Source organism: Onychostoma macrolepis, chromosome 09 (genome assembly GCF_012432095.1).
Source record: "Onychostoma macrolepis isolate SWU-2019 chromosome 09, ASM1243209v1, whole genome shotgun sequence".
NCBI classification, from domain to species: Eukaryota; Metazoa; Chordata; class Actinopteri; order Cypriniformes; family Cyprinidae; genus Onychostoma; species Onychostoma macrolepis.
Window position 1 is genome coordinate 3,334,965 of NC_081163.1, and position 15,450 is coordinate 3,350,414.

Below are 15,450 nucleotides of genomic sequence, written 5' to 3' on the forward strand. Positions count from 1 at the left end.
TTGTACGTTACTTAAATATCCATCAGTCGTAGGCTACAGCAAAATCACTGAAATGAACTAGCGAAGACAAATTGATGGCTAAAATTAAACAGCGAACGAATAGTTAAGATTCACACTTACAAATTCCCCTCATAAAATATATAGATTTAAATATATATGTTTTGAATATGAAAAGCATCGACTTGTCAACTACCCTTTAACCAGGTGATGCTAGTTAACGTTACACAAAGGGACTCGGAGCACTTGACGTCCCTGTCATGACAGAAAAACTACTTTACGGACGATTTAAAGCCGCGTTTTAACTGAAATACTTCGACAAGTTTCATATACATTCTATACCCGGTGACTTTAACAACAGATTGAGATCAATAACTGATCTTTTGGTAAGTTTGCGACCGTTATCAACCTGATTCAGTGCGCAAACAACAAACAGCAAGTACTATACACAAACCAGGACTCGCGGTCTCCGTCAGATTTATGAAATAAATCACTCACCTTCTGCTTTCACTTTGAGATCAATCATCCAGCGATCTTGTGAAAGGAAACTGATAATTTCCGACCTGTTTCTGAGGAGTGTTAGTAGCAGACTCTTGACTTGTGAGTGCGCGTGAATCTTTAACGGCGGACCGGAGCTCTTCACGTTCGACTGCACTTGAAGGAAGCGGCGTGACGTCACCAAAGCGCTTGTTCATCATTTCAGCGCTTCATTTGTGCATCACTCATCAGGCTTCATGCAGAACCGAACCGAAACCGTCTGACAGGGTGATATCACTGTTTTATCTGAGTAAGCAGAATTTAATTGCTTTTCTCAATTGTAGGATTGACTATTTGATTTATTAATTTTTTTATTATTATTAGGCTATTACAGTTCAGAAACGGACGAAAACAGCAATGGCAAAAAAAATTAATCATTATGAATCTTGATTCGTTTATTAGCATTTCAACCGACTTTAAAAAAAAAAAAATCACAATCAATATGACCACAAAACCAGTCATAAGGGTCAATTTATAAATAAATAAGCTTTCCATTGATTTATGGTTTGTTAGGATTGGACAATATTTGGCTGAGATACAACTATTTGAAAATCTGGAATCTAAGGGAGCAAAAAAATCAAAAATATTGAGAAAATCGCTTTTAAAGTTGTCCAAATTAAGTTCTTAGCAATGCATTTAACTAATCAAAAATTAAGTTTTGATGTATTCACGATAGGAAATTTACAAAAATATCTTCATGGAACATGATCTTTACTTAATATCCTAATGATTTTTGGCATAAAAGAAAAATCGATCATTTTGACCCATACAGTGTAGCCTATTATTGGCTATTGCTACAATTATACCCCTGCTACAGGGTCACTCTCAGAAATAAAGGTACAAAAGCTGTCACTGGGGTGGTACCTTTTCAAAAGGTACAGTTTTGTACCTATTAGGTTCAAATATGTATACTTTAAGTACTAATATGTACCTTTGAGGTACCAAAATGGACCTTTTAGGTACAAACATGTATCTTTTTAACAGGCACCGCCCCAGTGACAGCTTTTGTACCTTTCTTTCTGAGATTGTAGGCTATCAGGTGAAACAGAGAGTTGGTGGAGCAGACTGCACTTTTTAAGCCAATCAGAAACACTTTGTCCATCGTCAAAAGTGTTGTTTTTTTTTCTTTTTTTAATTAATTAAATTAATAAATTTTTTACAGCTTGATAAACGTGAGATTTCAGTTAGGCCTAGCAAAAAAATTGCTACATGCTTAATTTCACATATTTCAGAGGGCATGGAGAAAAAAAAATCCTGTATCAGTCAGATACAACAGCACTGGATGTGTCATATCATGAAGTCTTGAAATGCAGTGAGAAGAACACCTGACTTAAACCAACCTGACCAGTTGACAAGTGCCCAAAACCCCTCTAAAACCAGCTTAGCGAAGCTGGGAGACCAGCTAAGCATTTTAGACTGCTTTAAAGCTGACTTTCTATAAACACTTGGATTCATGAATAAATAAATGAACATATTATTAAAAAGCACCATTGCTTGGAGAGAAAAAAAATCATGGCTGAGACTAGTACACTTTTATCCATTTAGACTGATTTACCAGCACAAAATGATGTGGTCGATATATTTTTATGAGAAGGTGAAAATTACCAAGTTAACTGTTAAAATATTGATATGGTGTTTTTATCCACAGGGCCTGTGATTTCACACCTTGCTCCTGTTAACAGTAAGAGACAAAGTCACTCCTGAATTAAAGATGTGAAAAAAATCCTTATTCAGCTCGCAGAATTTAAAGCAGGTTTCAGTGGCTGTTCACACTCCTGCGAGTTCATTGATTTTACCCTCGTATTCTTTTCACTGAGGTTTGTGCGTTGCTTTTGGAGTGGCGTCAGGGACCAGCTCGCCTGTTTCCTCAGATGCATTTGTCACAGCGGCGAGATGCTGTGATTTTAATTGTATTGGGGAATCTTGATTGGGAAAAGCAGAGGGGGAAGCGAAAGCTCAAAGCAAATTCATTACCGCAGAGGCCGTGCATACCGAGCTTTTCTGCATGCAGTGAAAATGTCAGCCTCACCTCGGTCATTTGTAAAGTAATAAGCAGAAGCACAATGACGGCAAGGCGCAGCAGCGCAACGGGGGGAAGGGCAAATCTGCCTGTCGCCTTAAAAAGGATTTTTAAAAGAGTCTTGATTAGAAAGTATAATGAGACTGAGAGCAACGCTGCACACTATCTCTCCAGAGGCTGATGGAAAACAAATTAATGTAGCTATTTTGTTTTAATTCCTATTTTTCCACATTAGTCTGCGGCGCGTCCTGAGGAGTTGTCATCATTGTCCACCAGAGCCCATGCAGCTAGAGTTATTGATTTTCTGTAGACACATCAAGGGAATGCAGAGAGTAATCTCTTTTTTTCCTGAAAAGACAAGAGCCATCCAGCATAAAAAAGGAAGAAGACAAAAGGAAGGGTTGAGGGAAAACATTTTATTCCACAGATGTATCATTCTTGTCCCAAACATTTTGAACGTAGTGTAATTTGATCAAACAGACGTAAACCAACTAACACCACAAATATCACAAAATAAATAAAAATCCTTGGATAATATGTTGTCATTTCCTGGAGGATGATGATATTGGTTAACACAAGATGTTACTTAAAAGAATAGTTCAGCCAAAAATGAAAATTTGCTGAAAAATCACCCTCAGACCAGATATGTAGATAAGTTTGTTTCTTTATGGGAACAGATTTGGCGAAATGTAGATCATTTGCTCAGCAATGGATCCTCTGCAGTGAATGGGTGCCGTCAGAATGAGAGTCCAAACAGCTGATAAAAACATCACAATAATCCACAAGTAATTCACACCACTCCAGACCATCAGTTAACATCTTGAGAAGACAAAAGCTGCGTGTTTGTAAGAAACAAATCCATCATTAAAACGTTTTTAACTTTAAATCATCACTTCTGGCCAAATAATCCATAACAACACTTCATTCAGTGAAAAAGTCATCTCCTATTGTCTCTGACATCAAAATCTGTTTTGGACAGTTTTTGCTTGTAAACGTTGCTTGATCTGTGCATATTTCTCACCTTATTCAGAAGAGATGACTTTTTCACCTGAAAGAAATTATGGACTCGTATTTTAGCCAGAAGTGATGACTTAAAGCTAAAAACATGCAGCTTTTGGCTTCACAAAACATTAACTGATGGACTGGAGTGGTGTGGATTACTTGTGGATTGTTGTGATGTTTTTATCAGCTGTTTGGACTCTCATTCTGACGGCACCCATTCACTGCAGAGGTGATGGAATGCTACATTTCTACAAATCTGATAAAAAAAACTAACTAATTTGCATATTGAATGGCCTGAGGGTGAGTACATTTTTAGCAAATTTTCATTTTTTGTGAACTGCTCCTTTAAGATGTCACAAAAATAAAAATCTCAAGAAAACAAGTTTTGTTGAAATCATTTGGATTGGAGAAAGAAAGAAAGGAATGACCCATATACTTAAGCAGGCCTCATAGCAGTCACCAAAGATTTAAACAGTTCATTTCATTTGTTAAAATTTTGAGCTAAAAAAGGCTAAATTAAGCAACACAATCACACCGTTTGTTTGCTATTGTGCTATTAACCTGCATTAAATTAAAGACAGAGTAATTGTGGCTTTGTCTCTCTGGTAAATGTTCTCTTAAATAGAGTAATTGCTCTTTTATTGCAGATGAATCTGACAGTGGCAGGAATTAATTACTGTCAAATTGTAGAGTGCGTATCATTTAGATGGGTGGCTATTCAGCTGCTTGCTGACATGGAAAATGTATTCAAATATTCAAACGATTCATCTCTCAGTGGTGGTTTTGCGTTTGTATTTATAAATAAAAAATACCCTTTTATTTCACTGCACAATTTACATATGCATATTAATAATTCATGCATTTGAAAACAAAAAAAAACAGTATATTTTTATTGGTAATCAAAGAGGGCTGAGTGTGAAAAAAAGAGAATTTAAGTTTGTTTTTTGATGGATAAAATCATTTATTTTACCTAAAACATTATGTGAAACACAGAGAAACTAGATTCTGACCTTGCAAAACTGACAGAAAAGAGATGTCAGGTTCAGTGACCTCTCAGACAAACCTAATAACTGTGTCTAATTATACTGATTTGTAAGAGAATGAACAGTCAGCCGCTCATATTAGAAACTAAAAGGTTGATCAGAACCTCAATGCACTAACCAAATACGTAAATAAATCAACAGTTGAAATGACCTTACACTGAAAAAAAGGTAAGCTTCAAATGGTAACATCTAAATTAATTAATTTTAAGTTGAAAATATTATTCAACATCACTGAATCAACCTAAATATATTACCTTAATTTTTATAGGTTATACCAGGCATAACAATAACTACTTTTTGTTTTGCCACTTTTTACAGTGTATTATGTGAGAAGAAAAAGGATGAAATGTGAATCTAGAAATAAAAACATGGGCTGCTTTAAAAAAAAAAAACTAAAAAAACAAGTGATGACAAATAATAACTGACCTTTGACATAGGCACAGAGTGACCACTGGTGGTGATGAATAGTGATATTTATAGATATATCATCCAGGACAGAATCCATTTTGGAAACCTGTGTTTGGTTTAATTTTGCCTTGAATAACCAAGCCAGCTAACAAAAATATCTTCTAAGAACATTTTTTAACGTTCCCATTAAGTTATGAAAACAATATTTCTGAATGTTCACAACGTCCCATTTTTTTCTTGGTTCCTTTTTATGGAATATTATGGGAATGTTACTTTTGAATGTTCTCTGAACATTCTGAAATGAGCAGTAAGATTTAAAAACAAAAAAGTTAGGTGAACGTCCAACTAAAATATTTCAGAAAAAAAAATCTTTGAACAAACATTCTATTGTTATGCCATGGTCTGTCTGAATACTCGATTCTGATTGGCTGGCAGGTGTTGATTAAATTTGTTGAACTGCACAGGTAGTTCCAGGTCAGTTTAATCACGTTCTATATTAATGCGCTTCCTATAAACATTGGTAACTATAGTAACATACAGTTAGAGTTGAATAGTACTACAGACGAAAATAACCGTCATTTTGATCGTTCCGGTCAAATATTGCAGCGCAAATATTATTAACATCTTCAATATGTGAATGCTGGGAAATGACCATGGCATAAAAGGGATAATCAACGGCTAGCTGTGCATTAAACGATTTGAATGCACGACGTGGAGGCGAAGAACCTCAAGTTTCTCAAATTGTTTAATGCACAGCTAGCCGTTGATTATCATGTTACTGGAAGTTCATAACTTTAAGAGAACGTTCCCAGATCATTAGCCAAAGTTCACTGTTACCTGGGAACACACACACAAAACTGAACATTATTGAGACCAAATGACTTATTTAATCTTCCAAATCAAGAGAACAATCAAGCCATTGCGAGAATCAAGTGTTATCATATGATCCTGGAAAATCCCCAGCTTCTGTCAGGCAACATTAAGACCCGAGAAGGAATGTTCCATTAAGGAAGCACATATCATCCAGCAAACAGCGAGAACAGTGTTGATTTGATGAAGATGAATGAGTGCAGGATCACAGGACTTGTATTTTGGTTCCTTCCGTGGCTCCTCCAGTGGGCGGCCGTCTTAATGGTGCTGCTTGTTTTGGCTGTGTTAATTGGAGCATGTTCACAGATGAAGGCCATGCCGGAGATGGTAGAGCACAAAACCAGAACAAAAGGAAAGAGAAGCACTATTGTTAAGAAATAATCATCAGTTTAGCTGGACCAAATGAAACAAAAAGGAGCAGATGTGAAGGGAAAACTCACTTTGAATGATGTTTTAGACATTTTAACTTGTCCTGATTAGCGGTTTATCCTTAAAGCAGCTGTGCATTTGTCCCTCTAAAGCCTCAACTGCGCATAAGAGGCTGTTTGTAAAGCATATGGTTTCCTTTCAAGTTTTGGATTAGATCTATATTGGTCTCAATCAAATGATTCTTGAATCTGCTCCGAAGTTCCAATCTGAATCAAAAGATTTGCGAAACACGCTCCAAAGCTCCAAAGTCTCGATGTAAATCAATTGATTCATGATATGCTTTCTAAACTTCTGATCTGAATCAAAAAGTTCGAGAACCAGCTTTTAAGCTCCGATCTAAATCAAATGATTCGCGATCTGAATCAAACAATTTGTGATATGCGCACCGAAGACTCAAAAAAGCACTTCGAAACAGTGAATCATTTTGCAACACAATAAAACTGATAGACCCTGCGTTCCATTCGGAAGGGCTCATCCCTATGCCCTAATCCCTTCAAAGGGTTTACCCTCCGGAGTGAGAGCTTCGAAGGGGACCAAACAACTGTTTCTTGAAGTGGAGGCGCCGTCATCATGCAAAGAATCTGCGCAAAGGATCATGGGAGCCCGAAGTGTCCATCAGTTGTACCCTTCGAAATCCTTCATTCCGGAGGGCCCTTTGAAGTGGCTAGTTTTGAGCATTTCGGTTTGGAACGACCCTTCAATATGGCGGCTGTGATTGTTTTCACTCCGAAGTGCCCTTTGGAGGGCGATATATCCCATTTGGAACGCACCGTCAGTTTTTTGAAAAGCTCAATTTCACCCATCACTACATGCTTTTTAAAATAGTTACAAGCAATATCATGTCGGAAATCGAAAATCAATGGCTCTTTTGATCTGTTTTTTTGCTCGTGAATCGAGTTTGAGTCAATCTGAGCGGTTCCAGCATATATAACTTACTCCACTGAATCGATTTGTCTGTTCCTTCGCTTTTTGCACCTTCAGCCATGTACGACACTGTCAGTACTACTCTTAGCTTGTTAGTTTTATGGCATTAACTGAAAAAAAGGATGACGTTTACAAATAAAATATCCATATTTCCATTCCGAAGATAACTGCTTTCCATGTCCAAATATCAAACACAAATCTACGAACATATTCAGGTGAGGTGACCAGTTGCTGACTAGTGAAAACTCTCCATTAAAATGACTAGATGCACCTCAAAATAGATGTTAGATGGAAACATTGTGCTTTTTGATTAGTTGGTAAAATACATTTATAGCTATGGTAGCCAACATACTCATAATTAATAAAGAGAGCTTTTTTATGTTTTCATATTCATCAGACAATATTACAAAATTCTATGTTAAACCAACATTACATCAGCATCAGAGTGCTGGGTGTTTAGGCTGCATATCATTTTATTTTAATATTTAAAATGAATTGGACCAATGACGATTCTGATAGAAAACTCGCCCGGGACCCTACTGTTGCTATTGTTTGATCAAATTTATTGCTAGGGACAATTTAGTAGTCACTGGATATTAGTATGGACATGTCCCTAGCATCCCTATTAAATTCTAGGCCCTTGATAGTTTTGCAGTGATGGTGTTTTTTGTAGGTCAATCCAGAAGTTACCTAAACAAAAACCCAGTATTTTGTCATTGGCTTTAGGATTATTGCTGAAAATAAGTTTACCTGTTTGATGTGATGTCTCTGGTGCTCCTTGCATGGCGGTCAAAAATGACAGATTTTTATTATAATTTTTTTTTACTTCAAAGAAACAAATAAACTAGCTATAAACTATTTTAACTATCTATTTTTTTATTTAGCATTTTGTATTTTAAAGGGATTTTATGGTACCAAGTTATATTTATGCAGTAGTTATAATCCATTTTCCCCTTTTTTCTTTTTTACTACTTACTACTTTTTGAGCATATACCTGAAAATGAAATGTACAACTTAAAATTGTTGTAAAAAATCTTGAATGCTTTGGAGCAAAGACTAAAGTTTGGTCTCTTTTTAAAAGTTTATTGTTATGAAAAAGTGCACAAAAATTATATTTTCATGAAACATATAATTCATGAAACATATATTTTCCAATTGGTTTGAAAAGAGGCTGAAAATTTCTGGTAAATTCCAGAACATTCCAGAATTTTTGGAAACTTTGGCAATAGAACATTTTGAAAAATTTTGGAAAGTTTCCTGGACATTTAGCAACCTTTACCAAGTTTTGTACCAAAAAAAATTCTAAAAACCGAAAGCCAAAAATGACCAAAGAGCACCAGAGGTTTAATGTCCCCGACAACCTCTGTAGTCCCATTTAGACACTTGCTAGCAACTGCCTTTTTCAAGACAAGTAAAATCTGTCATGGCGTTCTGTGTGCAAACACCATATTGTCTTAACAAAGGACGTGAGAAAGCGGCACATGTCTGGTGGTGTGCACACAGCTTCTGGCATGCACATTTCCATGCCAGCTGTCGGTTTGTGTTTTGTCATATTAACACTGAACGCTGTCCCTTTTAATTAGCAGTGTCAGGTCAGCGCTAACCTTTTCCTCCTTCATGCATCAGCATGAGAAAGCGAGAGATGTGCAAACAAGATGCCTTTGGTGTTATTTGATCAAAAACAGGTCATTATAGCCATAATCATAATAGTGGCAGCCTCACCATAATATATGCTCCTCCGTAACCATCCATCTCCTGGACAACAGCAAAGTAAAGAGGGAGACGGAAGGCAAAAGCAAAGGTCTGTTCGAAAAATCAAGCACCGTGCGACACCGTGTAATTAAAGTGGAAGCTGGTGGCATCACTTTAAAGGACTTCTGACTTTTTCTGCATTTGTACCAAAGTTCAATTAATCATGTAAATCATACAATTTGAGAAATGCAATGCAAGAGACACATCAAGTTGTTTAAGCAGCAGAAGGTATTCATTTTTTGATAGTATGAAATTAATCAAACAGTGGAAGGGTCACCAGATGAGCAGTAAATCATCACAAATAAACAGCAATTTACTTAGGATGGAAACAGGAGTCGAATGAATGAATGAATGAATTTTATTTTAGGCCAGTTAAATTTTTGCATTATTTATGACAATTAAAACATTTTTTTTTGTTTTTGTGTATTTTCCATGAGATTCTCTGTAATACAGCAATTGTATGTTACAAAATTATTTTAATCATTGTAAATAAAATGTAGTACATCAAACACTGTCATTATGTACACATTATTTGAATTATGAATATTATATCATATTTTTTCACATTACAGTAATGAGAATAAGATTGTTTTGCATTATGGTAATGAAAATTTGTGGGGGTAAAATTTGCTTTATTATTATGCAATTAATTAATGGCTGACTGATATGTTTTTTTTATATCTTAATGCCAATACAGAGAGAGCAGAATTACTGATGCCCGTACACATGTAAAACAATATAATGATGACAAATGGACAACCACAGAATTGTTGAAAAAATGCACTTAAGTTTTACATTTAATAAGCACCGAAAATTGAATATTTACATGAATATTTAAATAAATAAATAAATCTTTAAAAGGATTTATATTCTTTAAGCAAAAATATATTTTAGAATTTTTTTAATTTAAGCAAAATTTTATTTCTTCAGTCTTTCCTTTGGTCATGGGGTAAAATATGATTCACTTTTGTGAGATTTACCCTTGTAAGAACACTGCTGCCCAGTTGAAATCTGAAAGAAAAAACGGACGAGTCACTCAAGGGAAACACTTCGGTTTGTCTATTGTTTCATTATTATTATTAGACTCTGTCTCTTTCTGCAGGAGGCTCCCCTCAGCACTGCCCGTTTCTCTGAGAGCAGCTATTGTGTCCCTCTCTAATAAATTAGGCTTTGTTGACCTGGCTTTTGTCATGTCCTAAGAGCTCCAGACAGCAGGCTGAACCCTGGGAAAAGCAGAAACCAGTACAAATCACAAAACAATCCTCAGCTGCCTGCAGTCTGACAGCATTTCTGCTCTTCACACCCACAAAACCCTAGCAACAGCATAGTAACATACCGATGACTACTCAGAACACCCTGGCAACCACATGGCAATTTCCTGGAAACCAAACAGAACACTCTAGCAACCACATAGCAACACACTAACAACCACTCAGAACACTTAGCAACCACATGACAACACCCTGGCAACCACACAGCAATATACCTACAACCGCAAAGAACACATTAGCAACCACATGACAACACCCTGGCAACCACATAGTGACACAAAAACAACCACAAAGAACACCTTAGCAACCACATGAAAACACCCTGGCAACCACATAGTGACACAAAAACAACCAAAAATAACACCTTAGAATATGGCAATACTGGGCAACCGCCCAAAAATCCCTAGCAACCACAAAGCAACACACCAGAAACCACTCAGAACACTTCAGCAACACACCAAAAACCTCCATAAAGAACACATTAGAAACCACATAGCAACACCCTGGCAACCGCCAAGAACACCCTTGTGTTAGCACATAGCACCACACTTACAACCACTCAGAACACCCTAGCAACACACCACCACCACCACCAACAACAACCATAAAGAACACATTAGAAACCACATAGCAACACAAGCAGCCACAAAGAACACCTTAGAAACCCCATAGCAACACCCTGACAACACACTAGTAAGCACATAACAACATACTAACAACAACTCAGAACACTTTAGCAACACACCAACAAGAACCATAAAGAACACCTTAGAAACAACTTAGTAACTCCCTGGCAACCACATAGAAACACAAGTAACCACAAAAAAACAACTTAAAAGCCACATACTGTATCAACAACCTAACAACCGCATAGCAACACCAGCAACTGCAAAAAACACCTTAAAAACCACATAGCAACACCCTGGCAACCACCATGGACTCCCTCTTAAGCACATAGCAACATACTAACACCAACTAGCAACTACATGTCAAATTCTTCAGGATTGTAAAGCCCCATTCACACCAAGCACGATAACTATAAAGATAACGATAAAGATGTAGTTGTAAAAATCGTTCTCAATATTAAAGAATAGCCCACACCACAGCTATAACAATAATGGTACAGAGAAACAATATCGTTGGAATCTCTTTCAGAACGATTTTTTCCAGCTGATGAACGATACAAAAATTGACATCCAGTCAGTATCCATCCTGCTGTAACGAGCTCGACAATTTAAAGAGGCAAACGCGCGTGCGCTTGGAATAAAGAGACGATATCGGTCGCTGGTGTGGACGCTAATATCGTTATCTTTATAGTTATTGTTATCGGTGTGAACGGGGCTTAACAGTGAGTTTTGCACATGTAAACACCAAGTCTTGTTTTCTAAGGTTTCATAAGACTGGATACAAATGAAGGAAGCACAAACTAAAGTGTGTGTGCGTCTTCAGGAGGACTTTGCCCTGACAGTTATTTGCAAAATGATCCACTAAACCACACAAGAGATAAGAACAGTGTTTCCCATCAGCACAAAGGCACAGTGAGATATTCAGTCTTTCTGATCAGTTCACAATAGATTCATAATAGAACAGCAGGACATGCCTCATCCATGAGGAACAACCCAGTTTTTGGTGTAGCTGACTTCATTTAGTTTAATTGTTTGTAGTCTGAACAACAAAATATCACATGAAATATGATGAATCGGATTATTACTTACAAAATGAATAAGTACTAAAGACTGGATTTGAAAAATAGTGTGAAGCCTAATTACAGTCATTGATGTTTTGCTTATTTACAACAAATGAAATAAAAATCAGACTTTGTGTCTTTCTAATCGTTATAGTTCCTCGTTCCATCTTGCAGCTGAGTTTGGCATTGTTGACGTGACTACGAGTCATTACTAATTCACTCTACATAAACATAAAACCCTAGAAATATGTGCAAGGTGAGCACTTTCAGTTCCTGCCAACAGCAGAGTGTTTTATCTGTGGGAATCTGTGTGAAAGAGGCGTATCATTGGCTTCTTCTGAACTCTTTAACCCTGCACTGAGAACTGTGGACTTAGGGAAAAAAAGACAATGACATCAGCAGCTTCCTTACACTTCAACATCCTGATCCAGCCTGGACACATGACTAAAAGACATGAACTTTCACAAATAACTGCATTCTTTTTATGAAATGACCATGCCCTGAAAACCACATAAAATCACACCAACAACCAAAAAGTACACTGTACATATGGTAACACCCTTGCAACCACCCAGAACAAAGAGCACCTTAGAAACCATATGGCAATGCTCTGGCAACTGCACAGAAAACCCAAGCGACCACATTCCAACACACCAACAACCACTCAGAACCACATAACAACACCCTGGTAACCACATAGTAACATTCCGACAATCACAAAGATCACCTTATAAATCACATTGCAATGGCCCGGCAGCAACCAAGAATACCTTAGTAACTACATAGCAACACAACAATAACCACTCAGAACACTTTAGCAACCACATGGCAAAGCCCTGACAACCGCATAAATTCACATCAACAACCACAAAGAATAACTTAGAAACCACATGGCAACACCCTGGCAACCACCCAAAACACTCTAGTAACCACATATCAACACGACACCAACCACTCAGGACACTTTAGTAAGTTTCACAAATGAGAACTGCATTCTTATTATGAAATGACAATGACCTGAAAACCACATAAAATCACACCAACAACCATACCTTAGTACACCTTAGAAACCATATGGCAACACTCTGGCAACCACCCAGAGCAAAGAGTACCTTAGAAACCATACGGCAAAGCTCTGGCAACTGCACAGAAAACCCAAGCGACCACATAGCAACACATAACAACGCAATGGTGACCGCATAGCATCACACCAACAACCACAAAGAATACCTTAGAAACCACATGGCAACGCCCTGGTAACCATCCAGAACACCCTAGTAACCACATAACAACAAACCAACAATCACTCAGAACACCTCAGCAACCACATAAATACACCCTGACAAGCACATAGCAACCTGTCAACAACCATACAGAACACCTTAGAAACCACATATCAACACCATGGCAACCTCCTAGAAAACCCTAGTAACCACATAGCAACAGGACAACAACCACTCAGAACACTTTAGCAATCACATAGCAAAGCCCTGACAACCACAAATAAATCCTTAGAAACCGAATAGCAACACCTTGGTGATCATCCAGAACACCCTAGTAACCACACAGCAATGCAACAACAACCACTCAGAACACTTTAGTAACCACACTGGATCCTTAGCAGCACACCAACAACCACAAAAAAACAAAACAAAAAACACCTTAATAGAAACCACATATTAACACCAACATGGCAATCACATTGGAACACTCTAGTAACACACCAACAACCACAAAAACACCTTAGCAACCACATAACAACACCCTAGTAACCACATATCAACAAACCAACAATCACTCAGAACACCTCAGCAACCACATAAGAACACCCTGGCAACAACTTAGAAAACCCTAGTAACTACACAGTAACACAACAACCACTCAGAACAGGGCAAAAGCCCTGACAACCACATAGCAACACACCTACATCCACAAAAACACATTAGAAACCACATAACAACATAACACCCTGGTAAGTGGCAACCATTCCAGAACACCCTAGTAACCACATAGCAACATGACAACAAGCACTCAGAATACTTTAGGAACCACATGGCAACCACATTGGAGCACCCTAGCAACACACCAACCATAAAAACACCTTAATAGAAACCACATAGCAACATACCAACAAGTTAACAACCACAAAGAACACCTTAGAAACCACATATTAACACCACCATGGCAACCACATATTAATGCACAAACAAAGGTCATGTGTCCAGTCAAAGTCTACAATACTTTTGCACAAAATTAATCTGTTTCTTGGTAGAATCTAGTCAAATTAGGCACATATAGACATGGACAGTTAGTGTGAAGCCCTCAACCTGAAAAATCCTGGTGATACCGGATAACTATAATTATTTCTAATTCTAGAATTTGTAAACTCCAGGTTTGAGAAGTGGCCTGAAATCTCTTCTCTGATTGGTCTATTGGCCTGCACAGTCGATCAACAGGGATGATATCATGAGTCACAGCGTCCTCTAGTGGTCATCAGTGACAACCTGTAATATGCTGATCAGAAAAGGACAGTAAAATCTGGGTTGACCACCAAAAACACTGAACCTTAATGAAAGCACCTTCATGGCTGCAGATCATCTGTCAGTGAATTACTGCCCATGTTGATGGCAAATGAAACTGATTACTGCTAACACTAGTGTGTAGGGTATACTTACTATTTAATAAATAAATAAATAAATTTATACAAGTTATTAAACAAATACATTTAAATACATAGAAAATACATTTAAATAAAACAAATAAATCACTAAACAAATACATTTAAATGAATGAATGAATAAATGTATTAATTTATTTAACAAGCCTAAAGAATCTTACAAGTCATATTTTGAGGATTTTTATTATTTTCACCAGTTGCAACTACTTTGGAGATGTTAATGAAAAGCATTAAAATAATTTTAAATTCTAATTTATAATAAAATATTAAAATTCTAATGAGACTAATAATATATATAGGTTACTATACTATAATAAAAAAAAAAAAAAAAAAAAAAGTAAAATAAATTTAAGAAAGCTTTAGGTTTTGAGAAGAGTTATTGTGTTCTTCTAAAATAATTCTTATTTTTTTAACTTGTATAACGTAATACTGACTGCTGAAGCTTATACTGTGTTCTTCCACCAAATTGATGACAGTGATAACTAGCAGGATGGAAAGTGACATTGAGGACACAGGAAAAACCTATAAAGTCGATTATAAACCCCAAATTGCGTGCCATGGTGGTTTAAATACAAATTTGTATGTACAGGCAGTCATAATGCAGCAGCAGTCATAACATGGCCAAACGTGTTTGCGAAAGAGCTGGAGATACAGAGGGAAACTGACACTTTCAGGGTAGAACAATGACAGTGATCTATAAAAACCCCAGAGGGTAATTCATCTGCCCTCAATTAGCTGTCCCACTTCATCCCGATCGCTCTCTCATTACACAGCCAGCACACACATTTATCGGCAGCTCATCTGGACACAAACGGCTGCAGCAAAACCAGCAT

General features: G+C 37.0%; 1 protein-coding gene across 7 annotated transcripts in view; it reads right to left on the minus strand.

Annotated features, from left to right (window-relative positions):
- The window catches only part of LOC131547007 (bromodomain adjacent to zinc finger domain protein 2B), a 95,253-nt gene extending 94,563 nt beyond the window's left edge, over nt 1–690 (minus strand). For 6 of the 7 annotated variants that reach the window (XM_058787215.1, XM_058787217.1, XM_058787219.1 and 3 more), the window contains exon 1: nt 496–690. The gene's annotated coding sequence lies outside the window, so the exon portion shown is untranslated. The remainder of the gene's footprint in view (nt 1–495) is intronic. The other variant, XM_058787221.1, reaches the window with a different exon arrangement.
- Between the last annotated feature and the right edge of the window lie 14,760 nt (nt 691–15,450).